Genomic DNA, 26,791 nt, shown 5'->3' on the forward strand with positions numbered 1-26,791 from the left:
TCCCTAATCTATCCCCAATGAGTAAGCCTGTGGTGACTGTGGCAATGAAAAACTCCCTCAGATGACATGATGAAGAAACCTCGAGAGGAACCAGACTCAAAAGGGAACCCATCCTCATTTGGGCAACAACAGACATGACTATAACATTAACAGTTTTAACATGAAGTCAGTTTCGTTGATGTTATGAACTCTTCGTTGATGGAAAGTTGAGTGCAAAACTGTTTATGACAACTGTAGTCCTCAGCCATAAAAGCATTACTGCAAGTGTCCAGAGTGTCCTCCAGGTGTGACTTTAAACTGTCCACATGGGGCCATCCTCCACAGGAGCGATGTGATGAGACTCCAACCAGACACAGGGCATCAGGAAGGATGGATCAGGCAGGTCTGAGGAGCAGAAGAGGTCAGCATCTCGATCCCAAGACCGACATGTAACTCAGAGGGACAGATGGGGGGAAGAGAGAGAGAGAGAAAACACAGGTTGTTAGGTATGCCCACTGTCACCTGAATAAGTTGGAAAAATTTACATATTGCACTGAGTACAAGCAGGGACTCCAGCAACTAACTATGACAGCATAACTAAAAGGGGAGAGCCAGAAGGTAACACAGGCATGAGGGAGCCCCGGGACATAAAGCAGCCAGCCACTACACCATCAACAAACTCGAGTGAGCAAGTGAGTGGGGGACTGACAGTATCCATATATCCCAGTTTATCAAAACACTATGTCTGAGGACCCTCCAGATCTACACCTTTACCTAATAAACACCATTAACAAAAGGCTTGACTAAACAGATATGTTTTCAGCCTAGACTTAAACGTTGAGCCTGTGTCTGATTCCCGAACACTAGTTGGAAGGCTGTTCCATAACTGTGGGGCTTTGTAGGAAAAGGCTCTGCCCCCTGATGTAGCCTTCACTATATGAGGTATCAGCAGATAGCCTGCACCTTTTGATCTAAGTAGGTGTGGCGGGTCATAGAGGACCAGAAGTTCACTCAGGTACTGTGGTGCGAGACCATTCAGTGCTTTAAAGGTCAATAGTAGTATTTTATAATCAATACGAAATTTGATTGGGAGCCAATGCAGTGTGGATAAGACAGGGGTGATGTGGTCATATTTTCTTGTTCTAGTAAGGACTTTTGCTGATGCATTTTGAACTAACTGGAGCTTGTTTATTCATTTATTGGAACATCCAGACAGTAAGGCATTACAATAATCCAACCTGGAGGTAACAAAAGGATGAACTAGTTTTTCCGCATCTTATAGTGACATTAAATTTCTTATCTTAGTAATATTTCTGAGATGAAAGAAAGCTATCCGGGTAATGTTATCAATGTGAGTTTCGAATGAAAGACTGGGGTCAATAATCACTCCGATGTCTTTTACTGCTGCACGTGAAGAAACAGAAGGGCCATTCAGAGTTACTGTTTAATCAGAAAACTTACTTCTAGCTGCATGTGGTCCTAGTACAAGTACTTCAGTCTTGTCTGAGTTAAGCAGAAGGAAGTTACTAAGCATCCAGTGTCTAATGTCCTTCACGCATTCCTCAATTCTATTAAGCTGGTGTCTCTCATCAGGTTTTGCAGAAACATACAACTGTGTGTCATCAGCATAACAGTGGAAACTAATACAATGTTTACGAATAATATCACACAGAGGTACTGTATACAGTGCCTTGAAAAAGTATTCATACCCCTTGAACTTTCACATTTTTCCACCTTACAACCACAAGCTTAAAAGTTTTTTTATTGAGATTTTATGTGATAGACTAACACAGAGTAGCACATAATTGTGAAGTGAAACGAAAATGATAAATGGTCTTCAAAATTTTAAACAAATAAAAATCTGAAAAATGTGATGTGCATTAGTATTCAGCCCCCCTGCATCAATACTTTGTAGAGCCACCTTTTGCTGCAATTACAGCTGTAAGTCTTTTGTGGTATGTCTCTACCAGCTTTGCACATCTAGACACCTGAAATTTTTGCCCATTCTTCTTTGCAAAATAGCTCAAGCTCAGCCAGATTGGATGGAGAGCATCTGTGAACAGCAAATTTCAAGTCTTGCCACAGATGCTCAATGGGATTTAGGTCTGGACTTTGACTGGGGCATTCTAACACATGAATATTCTTTGATCTAAACCATTCCATTGTAGCTCTGGCTGTATGTTTAGGGTCATTGTCTTGCTGGAAGGTGAAGCTCCTTCCCAGTCTCAAGTCTTTTGCAGCCTCCAACAGGTTTTCTTCCAGGATTGCCCTGTATTTAGTTCCATCCATCTTCCCATCAACTCTGACCAGCTTCCCTGTCCCTGCTGAAGAAAAGCATCCCCATAGCATGATGCTGCCACCACCATGTTACATAGTGAGGATGGTGTGTGCAGGGTGATGAGCAGTGTTAGTTTTCCACCACACATAGCGCTTTGCATTTAGGCCAAAATTTCAACTTTGGTTTCATCTGACCAAAGCACCTTCTTCCACATGTTTGCTGTGTCCCCTACATGGCTTCTGGCAAACTGCAAATGGGACTTCTTATGCCTGTCTTTCAACAATGGCTTTTTCTTTCCACTCTTCCAAAAAGGCCAGATTTGTGGAGTGTACGACATATAGTTGTCCTGTGCACAGATTCTCCCACCTGAGCTGTGGATTTCTGCAGCTCCTCCAGAGTGATCATGGGCCTCTTGGCTGCTTCTCTTACCAGTGCTCTCCTTGCTCACTCTGTCAGTTTAGGTGGACAGCCATGTATTGGTAGGTTTGCAGTTGTACCATACTTTTTCCATTTTTGAATGATGGATTGAACAGTGCTTCCTGAGATGTTCAGAGCTTGGGATATTTTTTTTTATAACCTAACCCTGCTTTAAACTTCTCCAGAACTTTATCCCTGATCTGTCTGGTGAGTTCTTTGGTCTTCATGATGCTGTTTGTTCTTCAGTGTTCTCTAACAAACCACTGAGGCCTTCACAGAACAAGTGTATTTATGCTGAGAGTAAATTACACACAGTAGGACTCTATTAACTAATTAGATGACTTCTGAAGGCAATTGATTGCACTGGATTATATTTAGAGGCATCAGAGTACAGGGGGCTGAATACTAATGCACACCACATTTTTTCAGATTTTTATTTGTTTAAAATTTTGAAGACCATTTATCATTTTTGTTTCACTTCACAATTATGTGCTACTCTGTGTTGGTCTATCACATAAAATCTCAGTAAAAAACTTTTAAGTTTGTGGTTGTAAGGTGGAAAAATGTGAAAAAGTTCAAGGGGTATGAATACTTTTTCAAGGTACTGTATAAAGAAAAAAGCAGTGGACCCAAGACAGAACATGCCGTATGATAGAGTCCCCTATAACCAGAGCTCTTTCAGGTTTCTCAGTGGGTGCATCAGTAAGGAGAGCAAACCTGTTCAACACGTTAAGCAGAGAGAAGTGGTGCTCCCGTGGGCAAGCCTCAGTGGTAGCTTTGGCTCTACGCTTATGCCGCAGAGTCGTCACCCATTCGCCCTGCTGTAAGGGCTCTAATGTCGGAGTTGGGGGATTACTAACTCCACCTAGGGCATCCAGACTTTCCCCTACAGAAACTACACTGTTGTCATTCTCACTGACCTTCTCTAAAGCCTGGATACATGCTTCTAACACTATAATCTTCTCTGTCAGAGAGCTAACTAATCTGCACTTATCACAAAGCTATCACTAGCGATGGAGGAAGCATGACTAAACATACTGCACTCAGCACACTGAACAGGCTGAAGGTGTGCCATGATGAAAGGATTCAAGTACCTTAATTGAAGATCTGTTGATATTAAAGCAGATCCAATGTGGATGGCCTCCACTTATGGTCTTTACGCAGGAGGAGAAAAAAATAAACTTCCAGTTTTGGCATTCTTCCGAAAAAAGAGAGAAAAAAACAGAAAAAGGAAAGTGAAATTATAATAAAACAAGAGGATACTGGAAAATTATTTGTAGAAAAAAATTTAAAAAAGATTAGTAAGTAACACCAACACTTGCTGAAAAAAGATTTGTTGCAAACAACTCAGGAACCAGGAAGTGCATAGTACAGAATGTGCATGCACATACCATTTTGTGGATGGATCCCAGATGGATCAAGAGCATCTGGTTTGGGGCACGTTACCTGCAGCTTCACCCCCTTTCTAAAGGCAGCACTGTTGAACCATCAAAAACACAAATCCACAAGAAAAACAACATTGTTTGCCAGTCTGTAGCCTCTGTGAATGGTGAGAGATGGATCCCAGTCAGAACCTTGAACACCTCTGACAAAGCTGTCACGTTAAAGCGCCATACCAATTTGGCAGACTTGTCCTCCTGCATAGCCATTGAGGATCTGGATATGACCTCTGAGCAAACACCAGCCACAGAAGTCAGAGTGCAGAACCAGACAGTATGTGGTGAAGCAGCCAGTGGCCCAGATCCCCCACTGTGTCCCAGCTTTTGTGACAGTCTATGAAACCTAGGATTGGATGATCTGAATATTGATTCATGTTTGGTGTCAGACCACTGGAAATCACAACTGCTGCAATTGATCCAGAAGTACAGGACATTTTCTCAAAGAGCAAGCTTGATTGTGGGTTGGCTAAGGATTTTGTCCATCACATCCATTTGTCTGATGAGCAGCCATTCAGACTCCCATACCAGCGTGTCCCACCAGGGGAGTATCACAAGCTCCGGCAAGTTGTCACAGAGATGGAAGAATGTGAGATCATTCGCAAGTCCATCAGTGAGTGGGCCTCCCCACTAGTGCTTGTATGGAAGAAGAATGGGGGTCTCAGGATCTGCGTGGATTATCGTTGGTTGAACGCATGCACAAATAAGGATGCACATCCTTTGCCCCATCAATTCGACTGTCTGGCAGCTCTGGGAGGTATTGCCATATTCAGTGCAATGGATCTCCCCTCTGGCTTTTATAACATCACCATGGCAAATGAGGACAAAAAGCTCACAGTCTTTGCCATACTTATGGGACTCTGAGTTCAATAGGTTCCCTCAGGGCCTATGTAATAGTCCTGCAAGCTTCATGTGACTGGTGATGGGCATATTTGGAGACCAGAACTTCCTGACCTTACTCTGCTACTTGGATGATGTGCTTGTTTATGCTCCCAATGAAGCTAAACCCCTCCGGAGGCTTGAGACAGTTTTCAGCAGACTGTATGTTCATGGATTAAAGCTGACCCCCCAAAAAATGTCAGCTACTGAGGAGGAGTATGAAATTCTTGGGCCATATTGTGGACAAAAATGGTGTGTCAATTGACTCTGATAAGGTCAAGACCATTGCTTCTATGTCTGAGCCTGATCTTATGATGGAGGATGGTGCTACACCATCCCAGAAGATGATCAAGTCATTCTTGGGAATGGTCATGTACTATCAGTAGTTCATTCCTAATTGTTGCTACATAGCCAAGCCATTGTTTGCACTGACTGCAGCACCAAAAGGGAAGAGAGGAAATGCAAGTGGGGCTGCTGCATTCAGGAAATTGCACTCAAGTGACTGGAGAGAGGAGCATCACAACTCATTCAAACAGCTGAAAGCTGCACTCCTGGAGTCTGTCATACTGGTGCATCCTGATTTCAGCTGACCATTCATTCTATCTACTGATGCCTCCCAAGATGGCTTAGGTACTGTATTATCTAAGCTCCAAGATGGTGAAAGTAAGGCATGCCCCATTGCTTTCACCAGCAAGGCACTTACTGAGTGCAACTATATCCTGCTCACCGCCTAGAGTTTTTGGCATTGAAGTGGTTTGTCTGTGATAAATTTAGCCATTGGCTAAAGAGACACACCTTCACTGTAAGAGACAGCAATCCACTGACCTAATGCCTCACAAAACCCAAACTCAACATGTGTGAGCAAAGATGGGTAGCCAAGTTGTTGCTGTACAATTTCAGCATTAAATACATACCTGGTAGCAAGGACATTGTTATTGACACTTTGAGCAGGTGGCCATTCATTCAAACCCATGTTTGCCAGAGGCTCATAAAGGAGCCGTATGAAGAGCTTTTGGAGGAATCACAGCAAGTTCAAGAGGGTGTTTGTTCAAGAAGTGTTCAGAGCTGGTGCCAACTACCAGCTCTGAACTACAAAAAAAAAAGTCAGCTACTGAGGAGTGTGAAAATGTCATACGGCGACAACTTGGCTACCCGTCTTTGCTCACACGTGTTGAATACCCACTTTCACCAGAGAATTTGGAGTGTTGCTCTCTGACCAGTGGCCATCCCCAGGAACTGTCTCACCCCCTTTTGGGTCTTGGGCCTCAGACAGGTCACAATTGCTGAAGTCTTGTCAATTTCAGGATGCACCTGCCCATGAGCCAAGTGGAAGCCCAGATACCGTACTTCCACCTGCCCAATTGCACACTTCTTTGGGTTTGCCATGATTTCTGCATGCCTCAACGACTCCAAAACAGCCCTAAGGTGTTTTACATACTGTGGCCAATCATTGCTATATATAATTGTCTCTTCAAGGTAGGCTGCAGCATTGGCTGCATGTGGGTGAAAGACTTTGTCCACAAGATGTTGGAATTCTGCTGGGGCCCCGAATAACCCAAATGGAAGGGTGACAAATTGGTGTAAACTAAACAGTGTGGAAAAGGCCATCTTTTTCATAGGATAGGGGAGTCAAGGGGATCTGCCAATATCCCTTTGTTAAGTCCAGTGTCAAAGAAAAATGAGCCATGCCTAAACAATCAAACAACTCAGCAATGTGAGGCATTGGTTATGTGTCATATTTAGACACTGCATTGACCTTTCTGTAGTCCACACAGAACTGGACTGACCTGTCGGCCTTGGGGACCAAAACCACCAGGCTGCTCTAGTCACTGTGTGACTCCTTGACTATTTTCATTTCAAGCATGGCCTTGAGTTTATCCCAAACTACAGTTTTCTTGTGTTCAGGTAAGTGATATGGGTGGCTACGCACCACCACCCCTGAGGGTGTCTCACTGTGGTGATCAATGCAGTGGGTGTGACTGGGGAGGGCCAGAGCATGTCAGAAAACTCCACTTGCATCCAAGCAACCTCTGTGAGTCGGGATGGCGAGAGGTGGTCTCCACAGGGGACCAGGGTGGACTGAGCAGTTACTTTCCTTTTAACCTCCAGCCCCAGCACCTCCCCCTCCAGAACTACCATTGTCAATGCCACAGGGACCCACTCATTCCAGAGTTTAACCCTTTGGTGACTGACCCCTTGAAAATGGTTCCTCCAGGAACGATGACTTTTCAGTTGTCAAGACAACGGAAAAACTAAAATACAAAAACAGAAAGATACGTCACAATTCTCTTGTGCACAAAACAAAATGCTCTTGTATTTTAGTTTTTCCGTTGTCTTGACAACTGAAACGTCATCGTTCCTGGAGGAACCATTTTCAAGGGGTCAGTCACCAAAGGGTTAAGCAGATTGAAGTGGTATATCTCCAGCACCCTGCCCTTATCCATTCGTTTCACTTCATCGTCAATGTCCCCAACTCGCTGTGTGACCTCAAAGGACCCTTGCCACTTGGTGAGTAATTTAGAGCTTCATGTGGGCAATAATACGAGAACTTCATCTCCCAGTATGAACTCCCACAGGCAGGCACCCCTGTTGTACAGCCAGGACTGACGTTCCTGCAGCTGCCACAAATTCTTCTGAGTTAGTTTACCTGAGTATGTGAAGTTTTGCATGCAGATTGAGGACGTATTGAATTTTGTTTTTGCTAGTAGAAGGTCCCTCCTCTCAATTTTTGTGTAGAACATCTAGAATGCCACACAGCTTATGCCCTTATAATAACTTAAATGGGGAAAACCCAGTGGAGGCTTGTGGAACCTCTCATACTATGAATAACAGGTACTCAAGCCATTTATCCCAGTTACACGTGTCTTCACTTACAAACTTACAAATTAAGTTTTTAAGGGTTTGATTAAAGGGTTTGTGGGTGACAAACACTTGTGTGGATTGATTTAACTCCCAGTGTTCATGAAGTGTGCATAAAATAAGTGTAATGCCCTGATCAGTCAGGATTTCTTTTGGAATCCTGATTCAGGAGATAATTTTAAGTAGTACCTCTGCAACATTATGCATGGAAATGTTACGCTGCAGTACTGCTTCCAGGTATCGCATTGCATATTTCACAAGGACTAAGATAAAGTGATGCCCTTGTGCAGACTGATCTAACAGCTCAACGAGACCCATTCCAATTCTTTTGAAGGGGTCTTGATCAGAGGTAGAGGGTGCAATGGCATTTTTGGGGTGGCTGCTGGATTTACCACTTGGCATTTGCAACATGCTGCACACCACCTGCAGACATCCTTACAAATCCCTGGCCAATAGAAACAGGCCCTGAGATGGGTGTTGTGTCCTACCATAGGGTTATAATGAGCCCCATGGAATACGAGTTCCCTGCAGCTTTTTGGGACAAGCAATTGTCCCAAAAGCAACCTTTTCACCAGTCTGAGTGTCCTGTGTCACTTGATACAACTTATCCTTAATTACTGAAAAGTACAGGCAGGTGAGTGCAACATTGGGTTGGAGGATTTGACCATCGACTATTCTCATTTGGTCAAAAGCGTGATGCAGAACTATCCCATGTCTACTCAAGAGGGAAATCCTCTAGGGAATCCCTAAGAGAGCGGGGAGGGCTGGGGTTCTCCTCACTCTCCATTTCACTATGACGTGGAGCTGTCATAGATGGTTCTGGGACCACCTCCCAGGCCAACACTATGCTAGGATCCCCCCATGACACCTTACCACAGGACCCACCCACCATTACTCGCTCCATGAAACACTTAAACCCTGGCCAATCTATTACCAGAATTGGTGTGTGGGTGAGGCATGGATTAACTGCTACCTCCACACTGTTTTTTCCCCAGAAATTGAATTCAGACAGGAATCAGGAGGTATTCATGAACATCTCTGTGCACACACAGAACCTTCACCAAACATGTTGTACAAGTGCCTCACCTTACACCAAGCTTTGACGGATGGAGGTCTGATTACAGCCTGAATCCACCAGCACACGGTATGTGATCCCTTGGGTACTCACTGGTATGCGGTATGCTCCAGCTCAATCGAGGGCAGTCTCTGGTACATCAGGGATCTGCCCCAACCTCCATCTTGTTGTATTGGTCCTGGAAGTGCCCAGGCTCCCTGCACTGCCAGCACAACAGCCTGGGCCTCACCTCTGCACCAGTGGCACTGGGATCACTCACCTGCAGGAGAGGGGGGACTGCAGGCTCAGTGAGCTGACTGCAGTGGAGTTGACCCCTGCTTCAGTGTTGCAGAGACAGGGAGGGGATGGGAGGAAAAGAGAGAGGGAGAGCAAGAGAGAGAAGAGGCAGGACATCTGCCTGCCACTGGAACCTCCACCAGATGGTCCTCTGCCAGAGCAATGATGCTATCCAGCGATGCTGGGTGGTGGCACTGGACCCACTCTGCTGTTCCTCCTGGCAGGTGAGCAATGAATTGCTCCAGTGCAACCGTGTTGATGATACTGTGTTGCAATCTTCTGCCATCAGCCACTGCCAACAGGCATCCTGCTAAGGGACCTCTGCTAACCTCTTTGAGAGTCAGCATGCGGAAGTACTAATGATGTTGCTCAGGGGTGTGGCCAACGTGATGTAGTATGGCTTGCTTCAGAGCCAGATACTCCAGCCTGCTCTCTGGGGTAGGTACTGCATGGCAAGCTGTGCTTCACCGGTCAGAAGTGGCAGTAGGTGTGCTGCTCGCTGCTCAACTGGCCACCCCCACACCTCCATGGCTTGCTCGAAGAGAGTGAGGAAGGCCTCCAGGTCATTGTGGGGCCCCATCTTCATCAGTGTGATGTGGGAAGCCTGCTGACACTGAGGCTGTAGTACCTGCCAATGTGAGCTGGTTCCAGAATACCTGGCAATCCTTTTGGTGGGCCTGCAGCAGCACTTGAAAGTGCTTCTCCTGCTCTTTGCACAGCATAAACAGAGCCTGGTGCTGGTTCTGTTGGGCGGTGGTGAGGGCATGGATGAGCTGTTTAAACATAGAGGACTCCATGTTGGCAGTCTACTTCAGAGTCCCAGGTTTCAGCACCAGTGTAAAGGTTTCTGAAATGGGGCAGAACACTGAAGCACTTTGACAGGCAGGTTAGTCTTGGGACAACTTTTTTATTCAAGCTTTTCAGCTTTAAAATTTTCTTAAAAACTTTTAAATATTTCCTTTGATACATGCACACAAACAGTACACAGGGAAGTTCTCCCTTCTCTGCTTCCTCCCTCCAGCTGTCATTGCAAAAGGCACACACATACGTGTGATCACTTTGCCACTCACCTTACCTGGCCTTGCCCTCCATTCACAAACTGGTGCTGAACCACACTCCCGCTGCCACAGTGACCTTAGCTTTAGACGGCAAGAATTTCATTGCTACGGCAACAGGATTGTTTACGAGTATCTGTGTCAGTAATGCATATGTGCTATCTAGCTGAGTAAGATTCAGACTTCATAATAGTGAAGACTGTTGATTCATGTATTTTGTTGCCAGTAAAAATCGCATTGTTACAGAAAATTCCTGATTAAATTTTTAGAATTTGAAGCCTCTACATTTACAATTATACTTACTCTATATTTGTCACATATACAGTGGTGCTTGAAAGTTTGGGAACCCTTTAGAATTTTCTATATTTCTGCATAAATATGACCGCAAACATCAGATTTTCACACAAGTCCTAAAAGTAGATGAAGAGAACCCAGTTAAACAAATGAGACAAAAATATTATACTTGGTCATTTATTTATTGTCAAAAATGATCCAATATTACACATCTGTGAGTGGTACAAGTATGTGAACCTTTGCTTTCAGTATCTGGTGTGACCCCCTTGTGCAGCAATAACTGCAGCTAAATGGGACTTGCTGACTTGCCAATGCCACTGGACCCATAATGTCACTCCTTCTGGCAACCAAATGCCAAACTGCTCCAGTACCACTCTGATGATGTTATTGGCATCGCACTCTTCTTCCAGCAGCCACTATTGACAGGTGTCTGGGAGCTGTTGGGTAAAGGCAAATAGGAAGCTGAATTTACTGAGTGCTGTTGATGCTGTTGCAGGGTTCAGCTGACTTGTTGAAAAATAATTCACTTCAGGTCTGGATAATCCAGCAGGTTCATGCCTGAGAGCTGTTGGGCTCTGTTGGGTTTCTCCCAACAAGAGCGTCAAATAGGCAGACCTGTAAGGCAGTGTCAACAGGCAGATACTGTAAGGTTAGCCACAAGCATGCTTCTGAGGCATGCTCAAAGATCTCAGGACTGATCCCTGTGGATCTGTCTTGACTAGCATGCTGCTGCATCCACAAGAGGTACTGCTGGAGTGCCCACTGGTTGGATCTCTGGATCACCTGCCAGTCCTCAGCCTGGGCCTGGAGCACAGTCCTGAACTGCTGCTCCAGCTCTGCGCTCAGTGCAATGAAGGCCTGATGTTGGGCTAGGTAGATGCTGGCAAGGGTCTGGATGATCTCAACAACTGCCACTAACTCAATGTCAATGCTCTGTGCTCTCTTTCTTGTCATGGGTTCCTGCTCCTGCAAGCACATAGACACATATGGTACCATTCAAAATTTTGGACACACCTACTCATTTATAGGTTTTTCTGTATTTTGACTCATCTCATCTCATTATCTCTAGCCGCTTTATCCTTCTACAGGGTCGCAGGCAAGCTGGAGCCTATCCCAGCTGACTACGGGCGAAAGGTGGGGTACACCCTGAACAAGTCACCAGGTCATCACAGGGCTGACATATAGACACAGACAACCATTCACACTCACATTCACACCTACAGTCAATTTAGAGTCACCAGTTAACCTAACCTGCATGTCTTTGGACTGTGGGGGAAACTGGAGCACCCGGAGGAAACCCACGTGGACACGGGGAGAACATGCAAACTCCACACAGAAAGGCCCTCGCCGGCCCCGGGGCTCGAACCCAGGACCTTCTTGCTGTGAGGTGACAGCGCTAACCACTACACCACCGTGCCGCCCTGTATTTTGACTATTTTCTACATTTGTAGAAAAATACTGAAGACATCTCTGGGAAGATTCTCAGGTCATAGTAATTGTGGGTGGTAAAAGAGAGCAACTGGACTTGCTTGAAGATTCTTGAAGATGTTTCACCTCTCATCCGAAAGGCTTCTTCAGTTCTGTCTGACTAGTAGGGAGTATCAGGTATTTATCCTCTCATGGATGAAAAGCTCATCTAAGGTGTCGTTGAGTCATCCTGTTGGTGTGGGTCACTGGGGGCTGGATGTGAACGGCCTCAAGAGTCGTTAGGGTGATCAATGGAGTGCCCGTTAAGGTGATCAATGGAATGCTGATTCTCTCTGTCCTCCTGTGAGTCACTGAAAACAGCTGGGTTTTGGTGTGCATTCAGTTGTCTGGGAAGTGTGCCAAGGACTGCATTGTAGGTGGCTGATAAATGATGTCTTAGACTCCCACCTCTGTTCAGTGATGGCCGTTCCAGGTTGACAAAAATGGCTTCTTTAACTCCTCGCTCATACCAACGATCCTGTCTGGCTAAAATGCATATGTTGCAATCCTGAAATGAGTGTCCTTTGTTGTTAAGATGAAGGTAGACAGCAGAGTCCTGGCCTGAGGAACTGGCTCTCCTGTGTTGAGCCATACACCCGTGAAGCGGTTGTTTTGTTTCCCCAATATACGAGTCCATGCATTCCTCACTGCACTGAATTGCATACACTATGTTGTCCTGTTTGTGTCTGGCTATTCTGTCCTTAGGGTGGACCAGTTTCTGCTTCAGGGTGTTACTGGGTCTGAAATGTACCGGAATGGTGTGTTTGTAGAAGATCCTCCTGAGTTTCTCAGATAGACCAGAAATGTAGGGAATGACAATGTTCTTGCATTTGTTCCTGTTATCCTCCTTGTCTGTTATGTTCCTTTTTCTGCTCTTGAAGAAAGACCAGTTGGGATACCTGCAGTTCTGAAGTGCTTTCTTGATGTGATTCTGCTCCTCCTCTTTTCCCTCTACCATTGTAGGGATGTCCTGAGCCCTGTGTTGCAAGGTTCTAATGACCCCCAATTTGTGTTCCAGTGGGTGGTGAGAGTCGAAGAGTAGGTACTGGTCTGTGTGTGCATGCGCGCATTTCCGGTAGACCTCGATGCTAAGGCTTCTGTCTTGTCTAATGTGTACATCACAATCCAAGAAGGCTAGATTATTCCCACTGACGTCCTCCCGAGTGAAATTGATGTTGATATCCACTGCATTGATGTGCTTAGAGAAGGCTTCCAATTCATGGGTTTTGATTTTAACCCAGGTGTCATCCACATATCTGAACCAGTGGCTGGGAGCAACTCCTGAAAAAGTGGTCAAAGCTTTATGTTCCACTTCTTCCATGTAAAGACTGGCCACATTAGGGGACACCAGTGAGCCCATGGTGCATCCATGCTTCTGTCTGTAGAAACTTTCATTAAACTGGAAATAAGTGGTAGTCAGGCAGAGGTCAAGCAGGGTGCAAATCTGGTCCATGGTGAGGTTCATTCTATCCAGTAAGGTGTTGTCTTGAAGGAGTTGTTTTCTAACAGATTCGACTGCTTCTGTGGTGGGATTGCAGGTGAAAAGAGAAGTGACATCGGAAGAAACCATGGTTTCATCTAAGTCTAGTTTGAGGTCTGCAACTTTAGTAGCAAAATCTTGGGAGTTTTTGACTTGATGTAGCGTATTCCCAACAAGAGGAGCCAGGATGGTGGCTAGGTGTTTGACAATGTTATAGGTGACAGAGTTTATACTGCTGATGATAGGTCTGAGTGGAGCTCCTTCCTTGTGAATATTGGGGAGTCCGTATATGAGAGGAACGGCTTCCCCAGGGTACAATCTGTAGTACAGAGATCGGTTGATGGCTTGGTCCTTTTCTAGTTGTTGCAGGCAGCTAACAACTTTCTTTTTGTAACAACTGGTGGGGTCCCGCCTTAAGGTTTCATTGGTGGTTGTGTCGCTGAGGAGACTGGTCATCTTTGAGTGGTAGTCCACTGTGTTTAGCACCACTGTGCATCTCCCTTTGTCAGCAGGAAGGATGGTGATGTTCCGGTCTCTTTGAAGCAATGTAAGAGCCCTCCTTTCTTGGCTGGTGAGGTTGGAGGGGGGTGCTTTTGCACTGGACAGAGCAGCTGATATCTTCAGTCTAAGTTGTTCTGCCTCTGTGTTGGTCAGATTGTTGTTTCTGATGGCTGACTCTGTGGCTCTGATGAGATCTATCACTGGTATCTGCTCTGGTGAAACTGCAAAGTTAAGTCCCTTGGATAAAACATCTTTCTCTGGTTGGGTGAATACCCTGTTGGATAAGTTCTTCACCCATTTCTCTTCTATGTCCGGTTGTGTACCCTGGTCAGATTTCTTCCTCCAAGTCAGCACTTCTGTCTTACTGCTTTGACCACTTTTTCAGGAGTTGCTCCCAGCCACTGGTTCAGATATGTGGATGACACCTGGGTTAAAATCAAAACCCATGAAGTGGGAGCCTTCTCTAAGCACATCAATGCAGTGGATATCAACATCAATTTCACTTGGGAGGACGTCAGTGGGAATAATCTAGCCTTCTTGGATTGTGATGTACACATTAGACAAGACAGAAGCCTTAGCATCGAGGTCTACCGGAAACACACACACACAGACCAATACCTACTCTTTGACTCTCACCACCCACTGGAACACAAATTGGGGGTCATTAGGACCTTGCAACACAGGGCTCAGAACACCCCTACAATGGTAGAGGGAAGAGAGACGGAGCAGAATCACATCAAGAAAGCACTTCAGAACTGCAGGTATCCCAACTGGTCTTTCCTCAAGAGCAGAAAAAGGAACATAACGGACAAGGAGGATACCAGTCTCTCGAAGGCCTTCATGACTACAGATGTGAGAGCTACAGGCCTGTAGTCATTCAGTCCTGTGATGATGGTTTTCTTGGGAACTGGGATTATTGTGGAGCGTTTGAAGCATGAGGGGACTTCACACAGCTCCAGGGATCTATTGAAGATCTGGGTGAAGATGGGAGCCAGCTGATCAGCACAGACCTTCAGACAGGAGGGTGACATACCATCTGGGCCAGGTGCCTTCCTGATCTTCTGTCTGCAAAAAAGCTGACAAACATCCTCTTCACAGATCTTGAGTGCTGGTGTGGGGTCAGAGGCAAGAGGAGGCAGAATAGCAGGGGTTGTAAATGGGTCTTTAATGTCTGAGGGGGGAGAGGTGTGAATTTGTCGAATCTGGAGTAGAACACATTCATCTCATCAGCCAGTTGATGGTTCATTGCAGTGTAGGGGGACGGTCTCCTGTAGTTAGTGATATTCTTCAGGCCTGTCCACACTGATGCCAGATCGTTGGCTGAAAGGCTGTTTTTGATCCTTTCAGTGTAGCTCCTCTTAGCTGATTTCACCTCTTTCGTCAGTGTGTTTCTGGCCTGTTTGTGCAGGACTATGTCCCCACTTCTGTAGGCCTCCTCCTTGGCCTGGCGAAGCTGTCTGAGTTTTGCAGTGAACCAGGGTTTGTTGTTATTGTATGTGCGGAAGGTCTTGGTGGGCACACACACATCCTCACAGAAACTGATGTAAGATGTCACAGTATCAGTCAGTTCATGCAGGTCTGAAGCTGCAGCCTCAAAAACACTCCAATCAGTGCAGTCAAAGCAGGCTTGTAGTTCCACTTTGGCCTCATCAGACCATCTCCTCACCGTCTTAACTACAGGCTTAGCAGATTTCAGCTTCTGCCTGTAGAACGGGATAAGATGAACCATACAGTGATCAGATAGTCCCAAGGCTGCATGGGGGACAGAGTGGTATGAGTCCTTTAAAACAGTGTAACAGTGGTCCAGAGTGTTAGAGTCCCTGGTGGGACACTTAATGTGCTGTTTATATTTTGGCAGTTTGTGGCTGAGGTTTGCTCTGTTAAAGTCCCCCAAAACAATGAGCCAGGTGGTTTTTCTCCACATTGTTTATCTGGTCAGCCAGGTGTTGTAACACCTCATTAACACACGCCTGAGGGGGGACATAAACTCCAACCAGAATAAACAAGGAAAACTCTCGTGGAGCATAAAACGGTTTGCAGTTTATGAATAATGTCTCCAGATGAGGACTGCATGATTTATTTAGAACTGTGACATCAGTACACCAACCTTCGTTAATATAAAAGCAGACTCCGCCTCCCCTCGTTTTCCCCATGAGCTCCATTTCGCGGGCCGCTTGGTGAATCCAGGCAGATGGACAGAAGAGTCTGGGATGTGCTCACTGAGCCAGGTTTTGGTGAAGCACAAGGCAGCAGATCTGTTAAAATCGGTGTTGATTGTGTTGAGGAGCAGCAGTTCATCCATCTTATTGGCCAGAGAGCGGATGTTAGCACAGTGTGAAAACCCCGCTGCCTCAGTCTGATGAGCGCGCCGGCTTGCTTCCCCCGGTGTCTCCAGCGTCCTCGGCATAATCCATAGAGAGCTGCTGCTCCCCCGACAAGTAACTCTGAAAAACTTTCTGGATTAATGAAAGCCGATGAAAGAACTTTACTGGTGGTTAATCCAATGTTTGAGTTCTTCTCTAGAGTATGTTACCAGTGAAGAAACACAAGAAACACAACAAATACACAAAAACATAGAAAGTATGAGAGAGCGAAGTACCGAGGCAACTGTCCGTGGCGCCATCTTGGAACTATATATATATATATATATATATATATATATATATATATATATATATATATATATATATATATATATATATACACACACACACACACACACTCTGAGGCAGTAGCCACAAAAATGAAGCATAATTAAAAAATGAACAATTTTAAAATCACAAAGTAAAATATACCAAGTGTCTGTACTTTATATTATTCTACTCTTACCTCTTACAGTTTTCAAAACTGAAACCTCCAAACCGAGGGTGACATACACATGCTGTCACCATGAATGAAACTCTTATTTCCTGGAAATGGCCCGGCGCTAGAGCTCAGTGGAACACACTTTCCCTATGTAATAAGCATAAACATGTCTGAAAGCAATTTCTTTAGTGCAGTCCATTTATTTATAATTTATATTTAAAATAATAAATCAACAGAGTGGGGAAATTTTTATCGATGAGGTTTAAAAGTGAGCGTGGCCAAAACCCATTCCTTTGCATATGTAAATGAACCAAGAAACCATCCAATGTTTGAAAATGAGGCAGGTAGTGATCCAATCAGTGTGTTTGTGTGAGGAGTCTTTCCAAGGCAGAGCTCCTGCAGTTTGAGCTCAGGGCTTCTTTTTTTTTTAAACACCTTTTTTGGTCGCCATGACCTTAACTTTGACTGGATGACCCTCAAAATGGTGGAGGTTCTATTTGAGACCTATGCCCATCTATTCTGAAAGTTTCATGAAGATCGATCCAGCTGTTTTCCCATAATATCATTAACAAAAAAACAAATAAACAAACAAACCTGACCGAAAACAATACCTCGCCCCTTGGTGGAATCCGTCCTGGGCGAGGTCAAGTTTATTTGTATAGCGCTTTTAACAATAAACATTGTCACAAAGCAGCTTGACAGAATTTGAATGACTTAAAACATGAGCTAATTTTATCCTTAATCTATCCCCAATGAGCAAGCCTGTGGCAACGGTGGCAATGAAAAACTCCCTCAGACGACATGAGGAAGAAACCTCGAGAGGAACTAGACTCAAAAGGGAGGCCATCCTCATTTGGGCAACATGACTATGACATTAACAGTTTTAACATGAAGTCAGTTTTGTTGATGTTATAAACTCTTCAGTGATGGAACTCTGAGTGCAAAACTGTTCATGACAACTGCAGTCCTAAGGTTAGCAAGTCAACTGTAGTCCTCAGCCATAAAAGCATTACTGTAAGTGTCCAGAGCGTCCTCCAGGTGTGACTTTCAACTGTCCACATGGGGCCATCCTCCACAGGAGTGATGCAATGAGACTCCAACCAGACACAGGGCACCAGGATGGATCAGGCAGGTCCGAGGAGCAGAAGAGATCAGCATCTTGATCCCAGGACTGACACGTAACTCAGAGGGACAGATTTTTTTTTTTGGGGGGGAAGAAAACACAGGTTGTTAGGTATGCCCAATGTCACCTGAATAAGTAGGAACAGTATACATATTGCACTGAGTACAAGCAAGGACTCCGGCAACTAACTATGACAGCATAACTAAAAGGAGAGAGCCAGAAGGTAACACAGGCATGAGGGAGCCCCGGGACATAAAGCAGCCAGCCACTACACCGTCAACAAACTTGAGTGAGCAAGTGAGTGGGGGACTGACAGCATCCATACATCCCAGTTTACCAAAAACACTATGTCTGAGGATCCTCCAGATCTACACCTTCACCTGCTTGGCAGGTCATAGAGGACCAGAAGTTCACTGAGGTACTGTGGTGCAAGACCATTCAGTGCTTTAAAAGGTCAATAATAGTATTTTATAATCAATACGAAATTTGATAGGGAGCCAATGCAGCGTGGATAAGACAGGGGTGATTTGGTCATATTTTCTAGTTCTCTTGCTGCTGCATTTTGAACTAACTGGAGCTTGTTTATGCACTTCTTGGAACATCCAGACAGTAAGTCATTACAATAATCCAACCTGGAGGTAACAAAAGGATGAACTAGTTTTTCTGCATCTTATAGTGACATTAAATTTCTTATCTTAGCAATATTTCTGAGATGAAAGAAAGCTATCTGGGTAATGTTATCAATGTGAGTTTCAAATGAAAGACTGGGATCAATAATCACTCCGAGGTCTTTTACTGCTGCACATGAAGAAATAGAAAGGCCATCCAGAGTTACTGTGTAATCAGAAAATTTACTTTGAGTTGCATGTGGTCCGAGTACAAGTACTTCAGTCTTGTCAGAGTTAAGCAGAAGGAAATTAATAAGCATCCAGTGTCTAATGTCCTTTACACATTCCTCAATTCTATTAAGCTGGTGTCTCTCATCAGGTTTTGCAGAAACATACAACTGTGTCTCATCAGCATAACAGTGGAAACTAATACAATGTTTACGAATAATATCACCCAGAGGTACCATATACAAAGAAAAAAAGCAGTGGACCCAAGACAGAACCTTGTGGAACACCAAACTTTACTTCAGTATGTCTACAAAAATCACCATTTACATCAACATACTGATAGCGATCAGTTAAATAAGACCTGAGCCAGGAGAGGGTCATTCCCTTAACTCCCACAACAGTCTATCCAGAAGAATGGAATGATCAATGTTATCAAATGCTGCACTAAGGTCAAACAACACAAGCAGTGAGACACAGCCCTGATCAGACGCTAACAGTAGGTCATTTACTACTTTAACCAGAGCTATCTCTGTGCTATGATGAGGTCTAAATCCTGACTGATACATTTCATGGATGTTATTCCTTTGTAAATATAAGCATAACTGCTGTGCCACAGCTTTTTCAAGGATCTTGGAGATAAAGGGGAGGTTTGATATTGGCTGATAATTGGACAGCTGACAGGGATCAAGGTCAGGTTTTTTAAATCAGGGGTTTGATAACTGCTAGTTTAAAGGATTTGGGTACATAGCCAATCATAAGAGAAGAATTTATTATTTTTAGAAGCGGTTCAATTACTTCAGGTATTATCTGTTTGAATAGACGTGTAGGTAAGGGATCTAGGACACAAGTTGAGGCTTTTGATGCCGAGATTAATGAAAGTAATTCAATTTTTCTAAGGGGAGTAAAACATTCTAATTGTTGATCTGATAGTTATATTGTTAACTAGGGCGGCACGGTGGTATAGTGGTTAGTGCTGTCGCCCCACAGCAAGAAGGTCCGGGTTCAAGCCCCATGGCCATTGAGGGCCTTTCTGTGCAGAGTTTGCATGTTTTCCCCGTGTCTGCGTGGGTTTCCTCCGGGTGTTCCGGCTTCCCCCACAGTCCAAAGACATGCAGGTTAGGTTAACTGGCGACTCTAAATTGACCGTAGGTGTGAATGGTTATCTGTGTCTATGTGTCAGCCCTGTGATGACCTGGCGATTTGTCCAGGGTGTACCCCGCCTTTCGCCCATAGTCAGCTGGGATAGGCTCCAGCTTGCCTGCGACCCTGTAGAAGGATAAAGTGGCTAGAGATAATGAGATGAGATGAGATAATGAGAAGAGATATTGTTAACTACAGGGTCACTTACATTGTTTGACCTTAAATTAGTAGTTTGAATTTTTTCTCGGGTATTCTCAATTCTGTCATTAAAAAAAAAATTATGACGTCGTTGCTACTACATACTGCAGGTGTGCATGTGTCTATAGTGGACTTATTCCTGGTTAATTTTGCTACAGTATTAAATAGGAATCTAGGATTATTTTTGTTATCTTCTATTAGGGAGGAGAACCATGTTGATCTAGCAGCACTAAGAGCTTTTCTATACTTTAGGAAGCTCTCCTTCCATGCTAATTTGAACACTACCAATTTTGTTTGACGCCATTTACATTCCAATTTTCGAGTGGTCTGTTTTAATGTGCGAGTGTCATCATTATACCAGGGTGCTAATTTTTTGTCTCTGACTATTTTCCTTTTAAGAGGAGCTACATTATCTAAAGTATGGTGGAACGTTGACTCTAAGCATTCAGTTGCCTGATCAAGTTCTGCAGGGGCTGACAGTGACCAAATCAAAGTTGATAACTCTGGGAGATCATTTATAAAGCTCTGTGCAGTAGTTGATGTGAATGTACGTTTAATACAGTAGCGTGGTGAGGTGCATATATTATTACTCAGACATATTTTGAATGAGATGAGATAATGATCTGAGAACTTTAGACTGTGGAAGTATGACTATATGTTCTATGTTTAACCTGAATGTTAGTATTAGATCGAGGGTGTGACCACCATTGTGGTTTGATTCTATGACATTCTGATTAATCCCTACTGAATCTAAAATGGACACAAATGCTGTTTTCAAAGGGTCTTCTGGGTTATCGAAGTGAATATTAAAATCTCCGACAACTAAAGCTTTGTCTAAGGAAATAACTAGATCTGAGATAAAATCTGAAAATTCAGAAAGAAACTCAGAATATGGCCCCGGGGGCCTGTAAATAATGAGTAATGGAATTAACAGGGTAGACCTATTTTTCGAGGCTACATACATTATATGAGTATGAATAATTTCAAATGTATTAAATTTATAACTAGGTTTGTGTATTACACCTAGATAATCATTATACAGCACCCTCCACAATTATTGGCACCCCTCGTTAAGATGTGTTCTTGGGCTTCTAATAAATTCATTTTTTTGAAATAATATAGGACAACAATGCAAAAAGAGAAAAATCCAACCTTTAATTCAAGTGGGAAAAAAAAGTCCCACATTAAGAAATAATTATTTTACATGAAATCATGTGTGCCCCCTGATGTTAATACTTTGTACAACCCCCTTTTGCCAACAAGACAGCACTTAATCTTCTCCGATAACATTTCACAAGATGGGAGAATACAGAGAGAGGGATCTTCAACCATTCCTCTTTGCACAATCTCTCTAAATCGTCCAAAGTCCTGGGTCCTCTCCTATGCACTCTCCTCTTCAGCTCACCCCACAGGTTTTCAATTGGGTTGAGGTCTGGGGACTGAGATGGCCATGGGAAGAGCTTGATTTTGTGTCTGGTGAACCATTTTTGTGTAGATTTGGCCACATGTTTTGGGTCATTATCTTGCTGAAAGACCCAATGATGACCCATCTTCAGCTTTTGGGCAGAGGCCACCAGATTTTGATTTAAAATGTCCTGGTATTTCAAAGTGTTCATGATGGATGCACCCTAACAAGGTGCCTGGGGCCTTTGGAAGAGAAACAGGCCCACAGCATCACTGATCCTCTCCCATACTTCACAGTGGGCATGAGGTGCTTTTCCGCATACTCATCTTTTGTGATGTATTATGGCCCTTTTCCACTACCCTTTTTCAGCTCACTTCAGCTCACTTCAGCCTGACACGGCTCGCGTTTTGACTACCTCAGAGCAGCACGACTCAGCTCGCTTCAGCCCTGCTTAGCACCCAAAACTCACACGGTTTTGGAGTGGGGCTGAAGCGAGCCAAACCGAGCCGAGTGGGGCTAGGGGCTTGAGGAGACACTCCCCTGTGTACTGATTGGTGAGGAGGAGTGTCCTCACACGCCCACACATGCCCTGCGAGCACGCTGGGATCTGTAAACACCGTAAACCTGGAAGAAGAAGAATTACGAATTACGAGAATTTCTGAAGCCTTATGTGCCTCGCCTCATCTATGCACTCTTGCCAGTATCTCTTGGCGTTGTCGGTGACAACAAGCCACAGCACCAAGACCAGCAACACTAACAACACCATGTCCTCCATGTTTATTGTTTACTCTCCGGGTCGTGAGACTACCGCTTAAAAGATCACTGATGTCACTGTTTGCGCCGCCTAACGACATCACGTGACGTCCACCCACTTTCGCTAACTCCACCCAATGTGTCCACCCACTTCCAGCCAGCACAGTTCAGCGCGGTTGTAGTCGAAATGCAACTCCAGCAGCCCCACTCAGCTCGACTCAGCCCAACTCAGCACGGCATGGCTCAGCCCAACTCAGCCGCATTGGTAGTGGAAAAGCAGCATTAGAGTATTTGTTGCCAGAAAGCTCTATCTTGGTCTCATCTGAGCAAAGCACACAGTCTCACTTGAAGTCCCAGTACCGCTTAGCGAATTCCAGATGTTTACATTTATGGTTGTAAGTGAGAAAAGGCTTTTTCCATGCATGCCTCCCAAACAGCTTGTTGGCATGTAGATAGCACCTGATGGTTGTTATGGAGACTTTATGACCCCAAGATGCTACTCTTTGATGCAATTATCTAACAGTGAGCTTTGGAGAACTTTTTACTTGTCTTACCATCCTCCTCACTGTGCATGGTGGCAAGATAAACTTGCATCCTCGTCCAGGCTTGTTTGCCACTGTTCCAGTTGTTTTAAACTTCTTGATGATTCCTCTGACTATAGATATGGGCAGGTGCAGGTGAGTGGCTATTTTCTTGTTGCCATTGCCTGACTTATGAAGGTTGAAACACATCTGCCTTACTTGAATGGTGTGTTCTCTTGTCTTTCCCATGTTGAGGAGTGGATAAGAGAAATAGGCCTCTGTGTCACATCATATTTATACCCCAGGGAAACAGGATGTGATGAATTACTAATTAAAGATAATTCCTAGATACTCTGATCAACTTTATAAACTACAGTAGAAATGACAGAAATGCTTAAGTTACATTTATTTTCTAGGAATTATGGGTGCCAATAATTGTGGAACAGGTGATTTTATGAAAAATAATTATTTCTTAGTCAGGGATTTTTTTTAAATTCACTTGAGTTAAAGGTTACATTTTTCTACAGTTTTCAGTGTGAGATTATGTTTCTGCAATAAAAATAGAATTTATTTTAAGGCTTTTAACATGTCTTAATGAGGGGTGCCAATAATTGTGGAGGGCGCTGTAAATAACCTGGACGCGTCCTCCTCTGCCAGTTAGATGAGGCTGGTGTATATAACTGTATCCAGGAGCACTCGCTTCATTTAATTATATATATATATATATATATATATAAAAAATTCATTCATTGGGCTTAATCCATGTTTCAGTTTTCAGTTAAACAAAGTACATTAAACTCCTGATCAGTAATAAGTTCATTAACTATTAGCGTTTTAGATGTAAGAGATCTAATATTTAATACCCCCACCTTTAGATCAAAGGTGCTGGCAGCAGCTGTACAGTCAGTATGATCTAATTTTATATTGATTAGGCTACTGGAACAAAAACTCTGAATATTTCTACTTTTTTTTGTTGAGCTCGGGGAACAGACACAGTCTCTCAATGTAGTGGACCCTGAGTGATGACTCCGTGCAGCTAGCAGACAGTCAGTTTAGCCTGTTCGTCTGTTACCTGGCCTTGGTTCTGGGCTATCAGAAATTAACTAGGCCTGTTCTAAGACTTTGACCTATGCTGCAGGAAATGAGAGCAGCACCTTCCCGAATGGGATGGATACCGTCCTGCCCTAACAGGCCAGCAGTGCCCTCAAAATTAGCCCAATTATCTATAAAGCCCACACTGTTTTCAGAGCACCACCTGGACAACCAGCAGTTCAGCAACCATAACCTGCTGTAAGCTACATGGCCATGGGGCCAGAGCATACTACAGCATCGGACATTGCCTTCGCTAATTTAAACACCTCTACAAAGTTACTCTTAGTAACCCCAGATTGATGAAGGCATATATCTTTAGCTCCTGCATGGATAACTATCTTTGAGAACCTGTGCTTGCCTAGGACCCTAAGATTACCTGCTATGTCCAGCACCCTGGCTCTCGGTATACACCTGACTAAAGCTGCTGGTGCGCCTAAAGGCTGAGCTAATTTCATATGCCATATGATAGAGTCCCCTATAACCAGAGCTCTTTCAGGTTTCTCAGTGGGTGCATCACGAAGGAGAGCAAACCTGTTCGACACATGATGCGGAGAGGAGTGGTGCTCCCGTGGGCGAGCCTCAGCGGTAGCCAAGTCGTCACCCATTCATCCCACTGTAAGGGCTCTAATGCCGGAGTTGGGGGATGACTAACTCCACCTAGGGCATCCAGACTTTCCCCTACAGAAACTACACTGTTCTCCTTCTCACTGACCTTCTCTAAAGCCTGGATACATGCTTCTAACACTATAATTTTCTCTGTCAGAGAGCTAACTAATCTGCATTTATCACAAATAAAGCTATCGCTAGCGACAGAGGAAGAATGACTAAACATCCTGCACTTAGCACACTGAATAGGCTGAAAGTGTGCCATGATGAAAGGATTCACATACCTTAATCGAAGATCTGTTGATATTAAAGCAGATCCGATGTGGATGGCCTCTGCTTGTGGTCTTTACACAGGAGGAGAAAAAAAAAAAGCTTCCGGTCTTGGCATTCTTCCGAAAAAAGAGAGAAAAAAACAGAAAAAAAGAAAGTGAAAAGTACAAAAACAAAAGGGAAAGTACTATAAAAAATGAAGAGGATAGTAGAAAAATAAAAAAATATTAGTTATTAACACCAACACTTGCGGAAAAAAGACTTGTCGCAAACAACTCGGGAACCAGGAAGTGCATAGCACAGAATGCGCATGCGCAACCCAATCACCAAACTTGGGTAACAAACTAAAGTAACAGAACCAAACTCCCTACTCTCCAACTCCAGTTTAAGTCACACTCCCTCTTGCTCATACTGCACAGCCAATAACTCCTTCTGCTGCTCAAAACTCAATGCAGCCTGCACAACTGGCAGAGTGGGCACTAGCAAGTGCACAGACTCTGCCATGGATGCACCAGACCAACTCCTCTACAACATGCCTCCCGAAAACAGATGCGCCAAAACAATTGTTTCAATTTCATCTCTACATGTCTCACCCGAAACTTCCACTTCATAATGGTTCACAATTCCCAACAACTGCACCTTCTCACAGCCATTCACAAATGCCTCTATAGGCGCATCACAACAATCAAACAAGGAAGCCATACTTTACCAAATTAATGTTACTGACCAGAATACAAAGTAATACCCGCCAGAGAATTTTCCCCTAACTACCACCACAAAACTAACTATATACTCATCCCAAGTCTTCATGTGGATTGTGGTGGGTATTTATGCATGAAAAACCAGTGGACCAGTAAAGCGACTTGCAATCCCAGCAAGTCACACGGATGTGCCCCTGAGACAGCTATCTGAAGACGCTGGCACAAACCACGAGAACAAAATACTAAGAAAACAATTAACGGGTGCAACCCAAGTGGGGAAGTGGGGAAATACCACTAGACCTAATGGGGAAATCCCTGTACAAGAACAAACAGCAACTCTTACCTTCTGCGTGGCAACGAACAATCCAACACCAGGTCAGTCAGTGCTTCCAACAAAAATATAATATGTCTCCCAACACTACAGCTAAGTCAGGAAAGAGAAAAGCCCTGCAGCCCAAACACAGCACAACACTGAACTAACGTTACTAATTAGCTACCGGAGCTACACAATCACAACAGGTGCGCTACGTGAAGCACAAAACAAACTTTTACCAAATTAACCATACTAGAAAAGCTCCTGTTTGTTAATACAAAACACGGACAAGCCCCCATTTGTTACGACCTGGCTCAACGGCCACAAGGGAGATGCACCACCATAGACATTTAACAAAAGTATTTTATTAATCCAAATTAAGCAAAATCAAGAAGCCAAATTATATTTTAAACAACATGAAATGAATAATCAGAGAAGTCAGTGGTGTAGGGTGTGGATGAGTGAGAAATGTGTGTGCCAGTGTTGTATGGTGCAAAATATAAGGAATAAACTAAAGTAACATAACCAAACAAACAACAGAGCACCTGCAAAGGAGAGAAGGGAAGAGAGAGAAAGAAAAGCAGTCAAGTCAGAGCACTAGCCAGCAAAAGAATGAATCTGAAGATGGCGTTTACCAAACTCAGTACACTGGGCCCAGGTGTACCAAGTTGCCACTAATTACCTACATGGGAAGGACAGGTCATGAACATAATTCCCCCAGATGACACCATCTGGGAAGCACACTTGAAGATGACACCACAAGGGGTCATCACACTGGTAATTAATAAAAATAAAGAAAAAACATTGAGTTAGAAGATGTATCTAAACTTTTGTCTGGTACTGTATGTAAATAACATAATTAAGCATAGGTTAAAGTCATCATGGGTTACCTGCCAGTTCAACCTGCCTCCTTTCTGCTCACAGCCGCCACTCGATCACACTCCTATGGCCACAATCGTGTAAATAAGCAGTGGCATATGCACTGTGTGGGTGGAGTATTCTGTCCATGAAATGTTGAAATATTGCTGGGGC

General features: G+C 44.1%; 1 protein-coding gene across 1 annotated transcript in view; it reads left to right on the plus strand.

Annotated features, from left to right (window-relative positions):
• The window catches only part of LOC132899062 (complement factor H-like), a 77,997-nt gene that overhangs the window by 30,723 nt on the left and 20,483 nt on the right, over window positions 1-26,791 (plus strand). The window lies entirely within an intron of this gene.

This window comes from Neoarius graeffei, chromosome 15, assembly GCF_027579695.1.
Source record: "Neoarius graeffei isolate fNeoGra1 chromosome 15, fNeoGra1.pri, whole genome shotgun sequence".
NCBI classification, from domain to species: Eukaryota; Metazoa; Chordata; class Actinopteri; order Siluriformes; family Ariidae; genus Neoarius; species Neoarius graeffei.